Genomic DNA, 15040 nt, shown 5'->3' on the forward strand with positions numbered 1-15040 from the left:
CTTGTATCAGGCACTGTCCTAAGGGAATAAAAGATAAATGAGAGTACTTTTTAGGTAATATCTACTGACGTCTTCTAAAGTTTAAAGCATAGTTATCTGGATTTTCTGTATCTTATTCAATCTTCATAACAACTCCATGATGTAGGTATTATTATTATCCCCATTTTACAGAAGAGGAAACCAAGGCACAGGGAGGTTAAGAAATTTGCTCAGGATTGCTGAGAAGATGGCAGGATAGGAGGACTCTGAACTTACCACCTCCCACGGACACAAGAAATTTACAACTACCCTTGAAACAATTAACCCTGAGAGAGAACTGGAAACTGGATAAAAAGAACCCCCACAACAAGATACAGTGCTGAATAAGGTGGAAGAGGCAGAAATACCTTTCTGGGGGTGAAAAAAGCCACATTCTAGTCGTGCTGCTTGACGGCAGCAGCAGTCTTAAGGTATGAAGCTTTCCCTGGAGGAGTGATGGATCTGAGCAGGAGAGCTATGCCACGATAAGCAGCTTTTGAACTCAACACAATTGAGATGAGTTTCATAATATCTGGCTTTGCTGGCTATTAACAATGATGGGGAATACCCCCAGAAAAGCTATCGAACATAAGAGAAAGAAAAGCCTGCTCCTATGGGCCCATGCACAAATTCGCTCATTTCAGAAAGCAACACAAAGTCACCAGAAAGAAAGGTGCACAGTCCTTTGGTGAAAAGAGACTCACTTGATAGGCTCTGGGTGCATCTCAGGGAGGCAGGAGGTGACTGGGACCACCTTCTCAGGGACTGAGACATTGGCGGCAGCCATTACTGTGACCTAGTACAGGCATGCTGACACGGACGCTGGCAAACACCATTGGAATCATTTCCCTGGCCTGTTAGCGCAGGGGTCTGCCCTGACCACGAGAGCACTGATTTAATCCAGCTCAGCCAGGGCAGACAGCCTGCCCTAGGGACTGTCCCACCCACCAGCAAGCCCTCAAGCAACTTATGGGCCTGCATAGGTGGAGTGTGTAGGACCTCTGCGGCAGGGCAAGTGGGTTCACTTCAGTAGGGTGGGGTGGGACAGTTGCACAGGGCAGGACTCTGTGGACAGGGTGTATGCACCTGTGGGCAATGGGGCTAGTCAGATGCAGCAGACTTCTGCTTCTCAAACAGCCACACAGGGTATCTGCCCCACCTTCCAATGCCTGAAAATATTGTGTGCCATCATGCCTGGGGCCAGCCCCACCCAGCTGCACTACTGAGAGAGCTGACAGCAGCCTTAAAGACCAGAGGCCTACAGCAATTGTGAGCCCCTGACCTAGCAACCAGCCATTCTGGGGGCCTACTTACTTAACAGAAAAACTGCAGCAGGAATGAGCTGTTAGACCTTGCAGCCAACTCTGCTGTGGCTCCCCTCACCCAATAAAGTGACTGAAGGGACCACAGCAGCCTCACACAGCTGAACCTTACAACTAGCCAGCCAGGGGGACAGCCTAGCCTTCCCGTACACCTGCAGTAAGAGCAACCCTACCACAACAGGACACATGCAGCCCACACAAGGGACACTCCTGGAATATTTGAAACTGGTGACAAGAGGGAAGCACATTGCTGGGCCTCATGAGGCATCTCTTACATAAGGCCACTTCTCCAAGATCAGGAGATATAGCTGATCTACCTAAAACATACATATAAGTACAGAGAAATAGGCAAAAAGACAAAGGAATATATTCCAAATAAAGGAACAGGACAAATCCTTAGAAAAAGAACTAAATGAAACAGAGATAAACAATCTACCTGAAAAAGAGTACAAACTAGTAGTCATAAGGATGCTCACTGATCTTAAGAATTGGAAAATATAAAAAAGAACCAATCAGGGGCCAGCCCCATGGCTTAGCAGTTAATTGCATGCGCTCTGCTACTGGTGGCCCGGGTTCGGATCCCGGGTGCATACCGACGCACTGCTTCTCCAGCCATGCTGAGGCTGCGTCCCACATACAGCAACTAGAAGGATGTGCAGCTGTGACATACAACTATCTACTGGGGCTTTGGGGAAAAAAAAAGGGAGGAGGATTGGCATTAGATGTTAGCTCAGAGCCGGTCTTCCACAGTAAATAGAGGAGGATTAGCATGAATGTTAGCTCAGGGCTGATCTTCCTCACACACACACACAAGAAGAACCAATCAGAACTGAAGAATATAATAATGGAAATGAGAAATTCACTAGGGAATCAATAGCAGAGTAGAAGATACAAAAGAATGGATCAGCGAGCTGGATGAAAGCCTAGAGGAATTCACCCAAGCTGAATAGAAAAAAGGAAAAAAGAATTAAATGGAATGAGGACAGTCTAAGGGACGTCTGGGATAACATCAAGCACACAAACATCTGTATCATAGGTGTCTCAGAAGGAGAAGAGTGAGACAAAGGGGCAGAGAATCTGTTTGAAGAAATAATAGCTGAAAACTTTCCTAACCTAAGGAAGGAAACAGACATCCAGGTACAGGAAGCACAGAGAGCACCAAACAAGATGAACCCAAAGAAGCCCACACCAAGACACATTATAATTAATGTGTCAAGAACTAAAGATAAAGAGAGAATCCTAAAAGCTGCAAGAGAAAGGGAACAAGTTACATACACAGGAAACCCCATAAGGCTATCAGCTGACTTCTCAGCAGAAATCTTACAGGCTACAAGTGAGTGGCATGATATATTTAAAGTGTTGAAAGGAAAAAATCTACAGCCAAGAATACTCTACCTGGCAAGGTTATCATTCAGAATGGAAGGAGAGATAAAGGATTTTCCAGACAAGCAAAAACTAAAGGACTTTATCACCAAGAAACCAGCTTTACAAGAAATGCTAAAGGAACTTATTTAAATGGAGAAGAAAAGACCACAAACAGGAATAAGAAAATTATCAAAAATAAATAAATAAATAAAATCACTGATAAAGGCATATATACAGTAAAGGTAGCAGATCAACCACCTAGAAGCTAATATGAAAGTCAGAAGACAAAAGTAGTAAAATTATCTATTTCCATGATAAGAGGTTAATGGATACACACACACAAAAATGAGGTTAAATATTATATCAAAAACATAAAATGTGGGAGGAGGGGAGTAAAAGAGTAGAGCTTTTAGTAAGAGGTCAAACTTAGGAGACCATCAACTTAATATAGTTTGCTAATTGTATAGATTATTATATATGAACCTCATGGTAATTACAAACCAGAAACATATAATAAATACACAAAAAATTAAGAGAAAGTAAGCCAAACATAATACTCAAATACATCAAACCACAAATAAAAGAGGAAGAGAATAAGAAAGGAACAGAGAAGAACTACTAAAACACCAAGAAAAACAAGTGACAAAATAGCAATAAGTACATATTTATCAATAGCTACTTTAAATGTCAATGGACTAAATGCTCCAATCAAAAGACACAGCGTGGCTGACTGGAAAAAAAACCAAGATCCATATATATTCTGCATACAGGAGACACACTTCAGACCTAAAGGCACTCACAATCTGAAAGTGAAGGAATGGAAAAAGATAATCCATGCAAATGGCAATGAAAAGAAAGCTGGGGTAGCAATTCTTATATCAGACAAAATAGACTTTCAAACAAAAATTATAACAAGAGACAAAAGAAGGCACTACATAATGATAAAGGGAACAATCCAACAAAAGGATGTAACACTTGTAAATATCTATGCACCCAACATAGGAACACCCAAATACATAAAGCAATTATTAACAGACATAGAAGAAATAGACAGTAACACAATAATCATAGGAGACTTTAACACTCACCTTGCATCAATGGAGAGATCATCCAAACAGAAGTTCAATAAGGAAACATTGGCCTTAAATGACACATTAGACCAGATGGACTTAGTAGATATATACAGAACATTTCATCCAAAAACCGCAGAAGACACATTCTTTTCGAATGCACAGGGAACATTCTCCAGGATTGATCACATATTAGGCCACAAAACAAGGCTCAATAAATTTAAAATGATTGAAATAATTCCAAGCATCTTTTCTGATCACAATGATATGAAACTAGAAATCAACTACAGGAAGAAAACTAGAAAAGCCACAAATATGTGGAGATTAAACAAAACATTACTGAACAACTATTGGGTCAATGAAGAAATTAAAGGAGAAATAAAAAATACCTGGAGACAAATGAAAATGAAAATATGACATGCCAAAATTTATGGGATACAGCAAAAGCAGTTCTAAGAGGGAAGTTTATAGCAATACAGGCCTACCTCAACAAACAAGAAAAATCTCAAATAAACAATCTAACAGTGCACCTAAAGGAACTAGAAAAAGAACAAACAAAGCCCCAAATCAGTAGAAGGAAGGAATAATTAAAATCAGAGTGGAAATAAATGAAATAGAGATTAGAAGAACAATAGAAAAAAATCAATGAAACTAAGAGCTAGTTCTTTGAAAAAATAAAAAAATTGACAAACCTTTAGCTAGACTCACCAAGGAAAAAAGAGAGAAGGGGTGAGTAAAGAAAATCAGAAACAAAAGAGGAGAAGTCACGATGGACACATCAAAAATACAGAAGGCTATAAGAGAATACTGCAAAAAGCTATATATATGCCAACAAATTGGATAATCTAGAAGAAATGGATAAATTCTTAGACTCATATAACCTTCCAAAACTGAATCAAGAAGAAATAGAGAAGGTGAATAGACCAATCAGCAATAAAGAGATCGAAATAGTAATCAAAAACCTCCCAAAAATAAAAGTCCAGGACCAGATGGCTTCCCTGGGCACTTTTACCAAACACTCAAAGAAGACTTACTACATATCTTTCTCAAACTATTCCAAAAATTTGAAGAGGAGGAGAAGCTTCCTAACTCATTCTACAAGGCCAAGATTACCCTGATACCAACAGCACACAAGGACAACACAAAAAAAGAAAATTACAGGCCAATATCACTGATGAACATCGATGCAAAAATCCTCAACAAAATGCTAGCAAATCGAGTACAATACATTGTAAAAGATTATACACCGTGATCAAGTGGGATCTATTCCAGGGATGCAGGGATGGTTCAACATCTGCAAATCAATCAACGTGATACGTCACATTAACAAAATGAAGCATAAAAATCACATGATCATCTCAATAGATGCAGACTAAGCATTTGAAAAGATACAGCATCCATTTATGATAAAAATTCTGAATAAAATGGGTGTAGAAGGAAAATACCTCAACATAGTAAAGGTCATATATGAGAAACCCACAGCTAATATTATTCTCAATGGAGAAAAACTGAAAGATATACCTCTAAGAACAGGAAGCAGACAAGGATGCCCACTTTCACCACTCTTATTTAACACAGTATTGGAAGTCCTAGCCAGAGCAATCAGTCAAGAAAAAAGAAATAAAAGGCACCCAAATTGGAAAGGAAGAAGTGAAACTGTCACTATTTGCAGATGACATGATTTTATATATAGAAAATCCTAAAGAATCCACCAAAAATCTATTTGAAATAATAAATGAATACCATAAATTTGCAGGATACAAAATCAATATGCAAAAATCAGTTGCATTTCAATACACTAACAATGAAGTAGCGGAAAGAGAAATTAAGAATATAATCCCATTTATAATTGCAACAAAGAGAATAAAATAACCCAGGAATAAATTTACCAAAAAGGTGAAAGATCTGTACACTGAAAACTCTGAAACATTGTTGAAAGAAATTGAAGAAGACACAAAGAAATAGTAAGATATTCTGTGCTCTTTGTTGGAAGAATTAACAGAGTTAAAATGTCCATACTTCCTAAAACAATCTACAGATTCAATGCAACACTATCGAAATTCCAAGAACATTTTTCACTGAAATAGAACAAAGAATCCTAAAATTTATATGAAATCACAAAAGACCCTGCATAGCCAAAGGAATCCTGAGAAAAAAGAACAAAGCTGGAGGTATCACACTCCCTGATTTCAAAACATACTACAAAGCTATAGTAATCAAAACAGCATGGTACTGACACAAAAACAGAGACAAAGATCAATGGAACAGAGTCGAGTGACCAGAAATAAACCCACACATCTGTGAACAGCTAATTTTCGACAAAGGAGCCGAGAACATACAATGGAGAAAGGAAAGTCTTTTCAATAAATGGTGTTGGGAAAACTGGACAACCACATGCAAAAGAATGAAAGTAGAACATTAATTTACACCATACAAAAAATTAACTCAAAATGGATTAAAGACTTGAATGTAAGACCTGAAATCATAAAACTTCTAGAAGAAAACATAGGCAGTATGCTCTTTGACATCGATCTTAGCAGTATTTTTTCAAATACCATGTGTGAACAGGCAAGGGAAACAAAGCAAAAAATAAACAAATGGGACTACGTCAAACTAAAAGCTTCTGCACAGCAAAGGAAACCATCAACAAAACAAAAAGACAACTTAACAATAGGGAGAAAATATTTGCAAACCACATATCTGATAAGGGGTTAATATCTAAAATATACAAAGAACTCATTATCTCAACAACAAAAAAACTATCAACCCAATTAAAAAATGGGCAAAAGATCTAAACAGACATTTTTCTAATGAAGATATACAGATGGCCAACAGGCACATGAAAAGATGTTCAACATCACTAATTATTAAGGAAATGCACATCAAAATTGCAATGAGATATCACCTCACTTCCGTCAGAATGGCTATAACTAACAAGACAAGAAATAACAAGTGTTGGAGAGGTTGTGGAGAGAAGGGAGCTCTCATACACTGCTGGTGGGAATGTAAACTGGTGCAGTCACTATAGAAAACAGTATGGAGATTCCTGGAAAAGTTAAGAATAGAACTACCATATGATCCAACTATTCCACTGCTGGGTATCTATCCAAAGAACATGAAAACATGAATGCATAAAGGTATGTGCACCCCTATGTTCATTGTGACATTAATCACAATAGCCAAGACTTGGAAACAACCCAAGTGCCCATCAAGGGATGAATGGATGAAGAAGACGTGGTATATATACACAATGGAATACTATTCAGCTATAAAAATGTGAAATCTTGCCATTTGCGACAACATGGATGGACCTTGAGGGTATTATGCTAAGTGAAATAAATCAGATGGAGAAAGTCAAATACCATTTGATCTCACTCATAAATAGAAGATAAATACAACAACAACAAACAAACACATATAGAGAGAGATTAGGTGGTGGTTACCAGAGGGGAAATATGGAGGGAGGAGGGCGAAAGGGGTGACTGGGCACGTGTGTATGGTGATGGATGGTAATCAGTCTTTGGGTGGTGAACATGGTGTAATCTACACAGGAATCAAAATATAATGATGCACTCTTGAAATTTATATAATGCTATAAACCAATGTTACCTCAATAAAGAATAATAATAATAATAATAATAATAATAAAAAGAACTACAAAACAAACAAAAAAATAAATTTGCTCAAGGTCTCACAGGAAGTGGAGAAACTCAGGTAAGAACCCAGCCAGTTTGCCTCTAAAGCCCAAGATTTTAATCATGACAGTCTAGGGCTCTCAGCTGAAATAAGATACAATTTCTTTTTATTAGAGTTTTATAGTTGATGTGAAGAGAGACCCACAGACCTAAGACAGTGTGATAAGTGTTATGATCCATTCAACATATCTTTCTGGTGTCTGCTATATAGTGGATATTTGGCACTGTGCTTTCCTTTATGTAGTGTAGAGCAAGGAATAGGAACTGAGGAGTTAGAGAGTTTTGTTACCCATGTGACCTTGGGAGCATTATTGAACCTCTCAGAGCAGTTTTCTCATAAATAAAATATGAATACCAATATCTACTTCAAAGTTTTACTATTAGTGTTATATAGGTTAATATATACCAAATAGTCAGCACACAGTAGGTGTCATGGAAACTTTTATGAGGTGTAGCAGTTTTAATGAAAGACCTGTGTATAATGTGTCAGCTGAGCATGAAGGAAGAGACTGTTAACTTAGTCTGGGTGTTCCCCACAGCTGATGGAACGCTTGAGCTGGGACTTGAAAGATGTCTGAGAATTATTTAAACTGAAATTTGCCCTATAACTTTTTTCCTCCATTTCACCTTTCAGCACCCAAATTTTCTCTGGGGAACTTCTCTTTCCTCAAGGTGTGTATGTTCCACCCCATGTAGACCTGGTTGCTGCTGATATTCATCCTGTCACCCAAAGGTGAGCCTCCCTGGTACTAAAACAGGTACTGCAGAAGACAGAGAAGAGAGATGGCAAGAAAGCAGACCCTTGATAATGCCAATGAGCCATTGGTTCAAACAAATATGAATCCTGTCAACCTCTTGACTTGCCAATCCATGAGTCAATACCGAGGCGTCACTGTTAAAACCCCTTTGAGCGGAGTTTTCTGTTACTTGCAACTAATCCCCTCCTAACTGCAGGGAATTCTAGATTGGAGGGCTGCATGGGCAAAGGCTCGCAGAGAGAGAGAGAGGAGAGAGCATGATGGGTTTGGAAATATTACATTGAGAAATGAGGCCAGAAGGTGGGTCAGTGCCAGCTTTTCAAGGGCATTGACTTCCATTTTAATGAGTTTGGACTCTAGCCTGTAGGCAGTAGGAAGCAACAGTTTTTGAGCAGAGAAGTGACAAGATCAGATTAGCATTTTAGAAATATGACTCTGGCTGTGAAGTTGAGTTTGGAAAGGAGTAGGGAAGGCTGAAAGCAGAGAAAAGAGTTAGGAGATAACCGCAGTGGGATGAAATAAAGATAGTGGTATAGGGATACCGAAAAAAGGACCTGGTATTATTTTCTTTCTAGATCCACCTTATTATTATGTACTTACTTTTATGGATTCTCCTTGGCTTTTAATTTTAGGTTCACAGATGCCTCACCAGTCACAGCTGCAGACTGGCAGACAGGGGACTCTTGTTCTCCAGGTGCACTGCAGAGCCTTCAAAATCCAAGACATGAGCCATCGGAGCCTTCTAACTTTCAGTATTCCTTTGCTGTCCTTATTCCTACATCATGATGATGCTTTTCAGCTGGACATTAACAAAGGGTATCAAAGATCTGTGATCATCACAGACCACATTCAGGAAGCCAATTTAAATATCTTTCTGAACTCATTGATAAGTTCCCCAATTCCTTCCCTTTCAGGCAGGAGGTGCCCCAGGAGGAAGTGCCAAAATATTGTCATAAAATTTATGTTTATTTCCTCTTTTTCCTGTATTAGAAAACCTCCATCAGTTATCATGGAGTAAATTTTGCTTCCTACTCTTTTGAGATCTTAGAAATAGAGGAATATTGGAACTGTATAGGGGCAAACATACAAAGAGCTGAGAGTTTGATTTTTAAGTATATACTTTAAAATAAGCAGGCCTTCATGTCCAGTCTCTCTGGAGATATGCTTTCATTTGCTGCATGGAGTTTGGTGCAAGTTTGAATGGTCAGTTAAACATCTGTTAATAGGACCAGGGAAGAGTAATAACTCCATGGTTCTGTGAGTACAAACCATCTATGTTGTGCTAGTTCTGCTGAACTACCAAGTCATAGCTAGAATCACACGGGGAGGCCTTTAGGGATTTAGGCCAGGAAAATCCATTTCCAATATTCTACTGCCACCACCACCATCACCACCACATGTTAAACCCATTCCTACTACTTACCGTGGATGGATGGGGCAGTGATATCATTTAAGATTTTTAAATTATAAGTACTGGAAAGGACCTGAGAAATGATCTACTCTAGACTTATTAGTTAATGAGTTCAGTTGTCTGGGCTGAGGCTAAAGATAATAGAAATCATGTCCTAAATTGTGGGACTAGAAACTGCCAGGCAGGACTTGCCACATAGGAGGTGCCTTGGTTTCCCATCTGTAAAATGGAAATGATGTAGCATTTATCTCTAATGACTATTTGAGGATTAAATAAATTAATATATTTAAAGCACTTCAAATACTGCTGGCATACGTTAAGTGCCAAATTAAGTGTTAGCTCTTATGATATGGTTATTTGGAGACTCAGGTTTGTGGTCACATTCCGGCATGGATGGGCTGCCGGCTGAATGTTCAACTGGTAGAACAAAGGTGATTTGCTGCATTGGGCAGCAGGATCTTAAGAGTTTGTGAGGGTAAAGGAAGAATAAATATTTCTTATGAAGCCGTGTGGCTACATAGAGAGCAAGAGAGACCTGCGTGGAGTGATCTTAAGTCTTGACCAAAAGAGGTGAGCAGATCTAAGCAGAGAGAAGCTAGAGATACTACTGGATTCCTAGGATTTGAGGAAAGGAGTTAAGAGTCAGCCAAAATAAAGATATGTTCACCCCTGTCTATGAAACTGCAGGTGAGATCCCCCATCATGGAGGACACCAAATGACTCTTGAAAACATCATAAGAGGGTCACTTGTAAACATCTGACAACTTCAGAAAGAGTCCATGACAAATCCACAGGATAGTGTCAGCTAACAACAAAGCTCCTTCTCCCTTTATTCTCTTCTCTTATTTCCCTCAACAGTGGGTTTTGGGGGAAGCCATCAGAAACCCTATATGGCAAATTGGGGAAGAGGCAAAAAAAAAGAAAGAAAAGGCTTGGGAAGAGATAAGAAAGCAATCCAATCTCTTCTGACCATAGGCTTTTTGTTTATGGGGCAGTCTGAGCTGGAGGAGAGGGAGAAGCTTTAATTTTAATTGAAGCTATACTGTTACATGGAACTACACATTTTAATTACTGAACTGAGACAGTGTTTTGTGACTTAAAGTGACAAAAAAGCTATTCGTATACCGAAGGGTGACCAAAAAAATCATGAGTCTTGCAGAGGTTCCTGACAGAACTAGCACCATGAGAGTGGGTTTAAAAGGACAATGGGAGACAAGATAAGGTTGCTTTGTGATCTCGTACCATGCGATGTGCCTGTTCAACATAATGGCTGCACAACTAGCAAATATTTATTGAATGCTACTACATGCCAGGCACTGCTTTGGTGCTCGGGGTATAGCAATGAACAAAGAAAAATGTTTACTATCTTGGGAGTTAGATTCTACAGGGGAAAATGGATGGCAAACCAATAAAGAAATGATTACATAAAGAATAGGACTGGGGTGGGCTAAGTGCTAGTAAGAAACATGGAAGAGAAAAGGAGTGAGGAGAGGGTCTATGTGGAGCATAAGGAAGTTCTCTTCAGATTGCTTCTATTTTGGTAGTGCACTTGAAAGTGACATCATTGGGGGGAGTAAGGAGGAGGCAGGAAGTGTTGAAATTTTAAAGGGAAGGTATAAAATTGTCACCTAGAATCATGGGAGAGAAAACAGAATTGGAACTATAGTAGGATTGTCAGGCAGCTTTAAGGACCCTATTGAGAGCCATGGTAATGATTATAAGTGACATGAATGAGCATTTGTGTATGTTTTTCTCCAGCTAAGGTCAATTACCCTGGTGCAGGCACAGTGAAAGTGAAGACTTAAGTTTATTCAAGGTTGGGTTTGGCCAGGGGATCATGATGGAGGAAGAGAGGGGAAGGGACTGGAGCCTATTTGCAAAGAGCCATGGAATCTAAGTTGGGGATGAGGGGAAATGAGGACGAGGGAAGGGTGAGTGCCAGCATTGATGGTTTACTGGTTTCTGTGGGGTTTATTAATTGAGCCATGACACAAGAGTGAGTCAGCTGCATAGAGAGGAAGTGTGGTATGAGGAGAGGATACTTGAAATAGAGGTTAGGGTGATGACAAAGTTCAAGAAATATCCTGAGGATTGAGTGGCTCAGTAGACAACATCAGGGAGGGGGAAGGTCAAGAAACCTATGAACAAGATGCCAGAATAATAAAAGAACTGTCAATGTGGATATTGAAAGTCACCAAGAATCACAACAGGAGTAATAATTAGGAGACTAATAATGAGCCACGTACTAAACTGTTAAGAAATGAGGAGGAATGACTAAGGGGTAGATTAAGAATGAGGGTGGTAGTGCTAGTATAGTCTGACTGAATTAAGTTCAAAGCTGAGAGTCTCAGTGGGAGGAAGGGACAATGGTCTAGAAATTACTAGGAGGTGCAAGGACTGCACTCTACCTCTAGATTCAGTGGTATAAAGGGTGTGGGAGAGAAAGGAGCCACTACTTAAAAGAGCTATGGGGGATCCACTGTCTTCAAGCAAGATTTCAGTTAGAATAAATTAGAGAAGCAGAAGTGAATGATGATCAAGAGATGAGTTTGCTGACAATAGATCATGAGTTCTAGAAGGCTCATGGAGAGGAGTGGGAGATGGGGTCAGATTAGAGGATGTACAGAATTACAGGGTGGTAAAGGATGACCTGGGAGATGGGGCATCTGGTGTTGACTGACATAAATATGGATGTAAGTAAGATCGATTTGTCCTGATGTCTTGGCTTAGGCTGATTGTGGTGGTGAGGTTGCTGGACAGGAAGGAGAGAAGGTCTTGCTTGGAGAATTCGCAGCTCTGGGCAGTGCCATGGCCAAAAGAGTGATAACTTAATCACATTGGGCTGGAGCAGACCCTTCCACATCTGAAGCGAATAAGTTTCATCATATATACGCCCGACTCCGATCAATTAGAACAGCTGCCTGGTGCCTTAGGATGAGAAAGGGATGAAAGTGGATCAATGAAGTCAGCCATGGACACATGATGGAGAAGTGTTTACAAGTTGTAAGTGGGTGAACTTTCATTTTTACATTTTTTAAAACAGATACGGAAAGGTAAGTTTTTTGCTCAAAATCACAGCTATTTAATGAGAGGAACAGAACCACTTTACCAGGGATATATGAAAACCCTAACTAGGTAGCTCTCATCATCAAATAAATGTTATTTTGTCTTCATGTTCAGCTGATGAAGACTAGTAGCACAGATATTGAGTCTTGGCTTTGCCACCTGTTATCTGTGCAACTCTGGGCAATTTATTTGACTCTGTGTCAGTTTAAGTTCTCTAAGAAGCAGACACCAAAATGGGAATAGACATGCCAGAGATTTATTGGAGGGAAAGGCCTGTGACGGATCAAGTGATGAGAAGCAGGAGTAGGTAGGAGAGGGCAATACAAGTCTGACATGTGTGCAAGAAGAGAAGGTAGTAGAAATGAGTTGAAGAAACCTCAGATTGCAGTTCAGTTGTAGGCAAAGATTGCTTGCTAGGTAAGTCTTGCTTTGGGTGGGAATGGCCCAGCTTGAGTACTGCTGCTGTGTTCAATCCTTGACTGGGAACAACCCACCGGAAAGCATGGCCTTGGGGCATAAATACTGTCGGGGGATCCAAAAGTTGGGCAGCCGGAGGTGTTGGCCAACTACCTTCCTTGCAGCAAGTCCTCTTAGAGCGAGATACGAGCGAAGCCCCTCCACGGCCACCACAGACTCTAAGTCTCATTTAAAAATTTTTATTATTTTTTAAATTGAGGTGAAATTCACATGGCATAAAATTAACCATTTTAAAATGTATAATTCAGTGGCATTTAGTACATTCACAATGTTGGTCAATCATCACCTCTATTTAATTCCAAAACATTTTCATTACCTGCAAAGGACACCCTGTACCATTAAGCAGTTACTCCCCATTTCTCCCTCCCCTCAGCCCCTAGCAACAAGTGATGTACTTTCTGTCTTTATGGATTTACTTATTATTGTTATTTCCTATAAAAGGAATCATAAAATATGTGATGTTTTGTATCTGGCTTCTTTCACTTAGTGTAATGTTTTTGAGATTCATTCATATTGTAGCATGTATTGGTACTTTGTTCCCTTCTATGATTGCATAATATTCCATTATATGGTTACGACACACTTTGTTTATCCATTTATCCATTAATGGACCTTTTGGCTGTTGTGAATAATGCTGCTATAAACAGTTATGTATGCATATTTGTTTGAGTATCCATTTTCAAGTCTTCTGGGATACATCTAGGAGCGGAATTACTGGGTCATATGGCAACTCTAACTTTTTCGAGAACCACCAAACTGTTTTCCACAGCTTGTAAGTCTCATATTTCTCACCTATAAAATGGGGTATACAAAAGACCTCACTTCATAAGATTTTTGTAGAAAGTGAAGGAGAAAATGCTCGTAGAGCACTGAGTACAGAGACAGGTACCCACCAGAAGTAAAAACCTCATCAACGATGGTTATTTGAAATGGATACAGCATGTTTACCCAAGAGACTGATTTACTTCCAAAAAAAGATATTATAGCTTCATTTTTCTTTTTCTTTTCTAAAAAGTGAAGGTGTGAAGCTGTTACTCTTAAAGAGAAATGGACTGTACTTCCACTTGGCTCACTGTGGCTTGTGAAAGTAAAGAGCCCTCAGGATTAAAAGCATGATCACAGCTTGTGTCTAAGGATTTCTATTGGGGGTGAGTTTGTGGGCCCTTCTATCACTGGTGACCACACTCTGCATATGATTTTCTCCTGGCAAAGCCATCCTTGAAATACCTTTCTGGTTTGTCATACCGGTCACTGCCTCTTACCTCTTACCAAATTTGGAAGGCTTTCACAGACTCTCATTTTGACACCTATTTTTCTTTAAGGGGCAGGAGGAGAAAGGAAATTTTTGGAGATTTAAAAAATCAGTCATCACTTCCCTCTAGGGAGGGAAAGAAAGAGAACAGAAGCTTAACTGTTCCACAAGTGATTTGGGAAGAGCAGGGGGAGAGAGTCACTGACAATGAGATTTCTCAGTGACTGAGGTGGATTACTGAGGATTGTGGTCTAATGTCTGCAGGTGTTTAAAATATTAGAAACAATACTAAAAGCATCTCCCATTGTCCTCAGCATAAAACCTTTGCCTCAATCAAAGTGATTACTGATACCATGACAATATAAGTCCTGATCACTGGTGGACAGTTTTCTTTCCTACCTTTCTATTTTTGTTTGTTTTCTTATGGAGTTGTACAATGTTTGGCGTGCAGAGGAGCTCCATGAATAGTTTTCGAATACACTTCCCATTGACGGCTCTCATTGCCTCTCCTTGGCATCTCTTGGTTACCTGGAGACTGTTTAGAGTAGTGCTGGGGACTAACTGGGTTTGAATCCTGGAACTACCACTCAGGGGTGTGATGTTTGG

This window comes from Ceratotherium simum, chromosome 8 (genome assembly GCF_057802395.1).
Source record: "Ceratotherium simum simum isolate JZ-2026a chromosome 8, ASM5780239v1, whole genome shotgun sequence".
Classification (NCBI taxonomy): domain Eukaryota; kingdom Metazoa; phylum Chordata; class Mammalia; order Perissodactyla; family Rhinocerotidae; genus Ceratotherium; species Ceratotherium simum.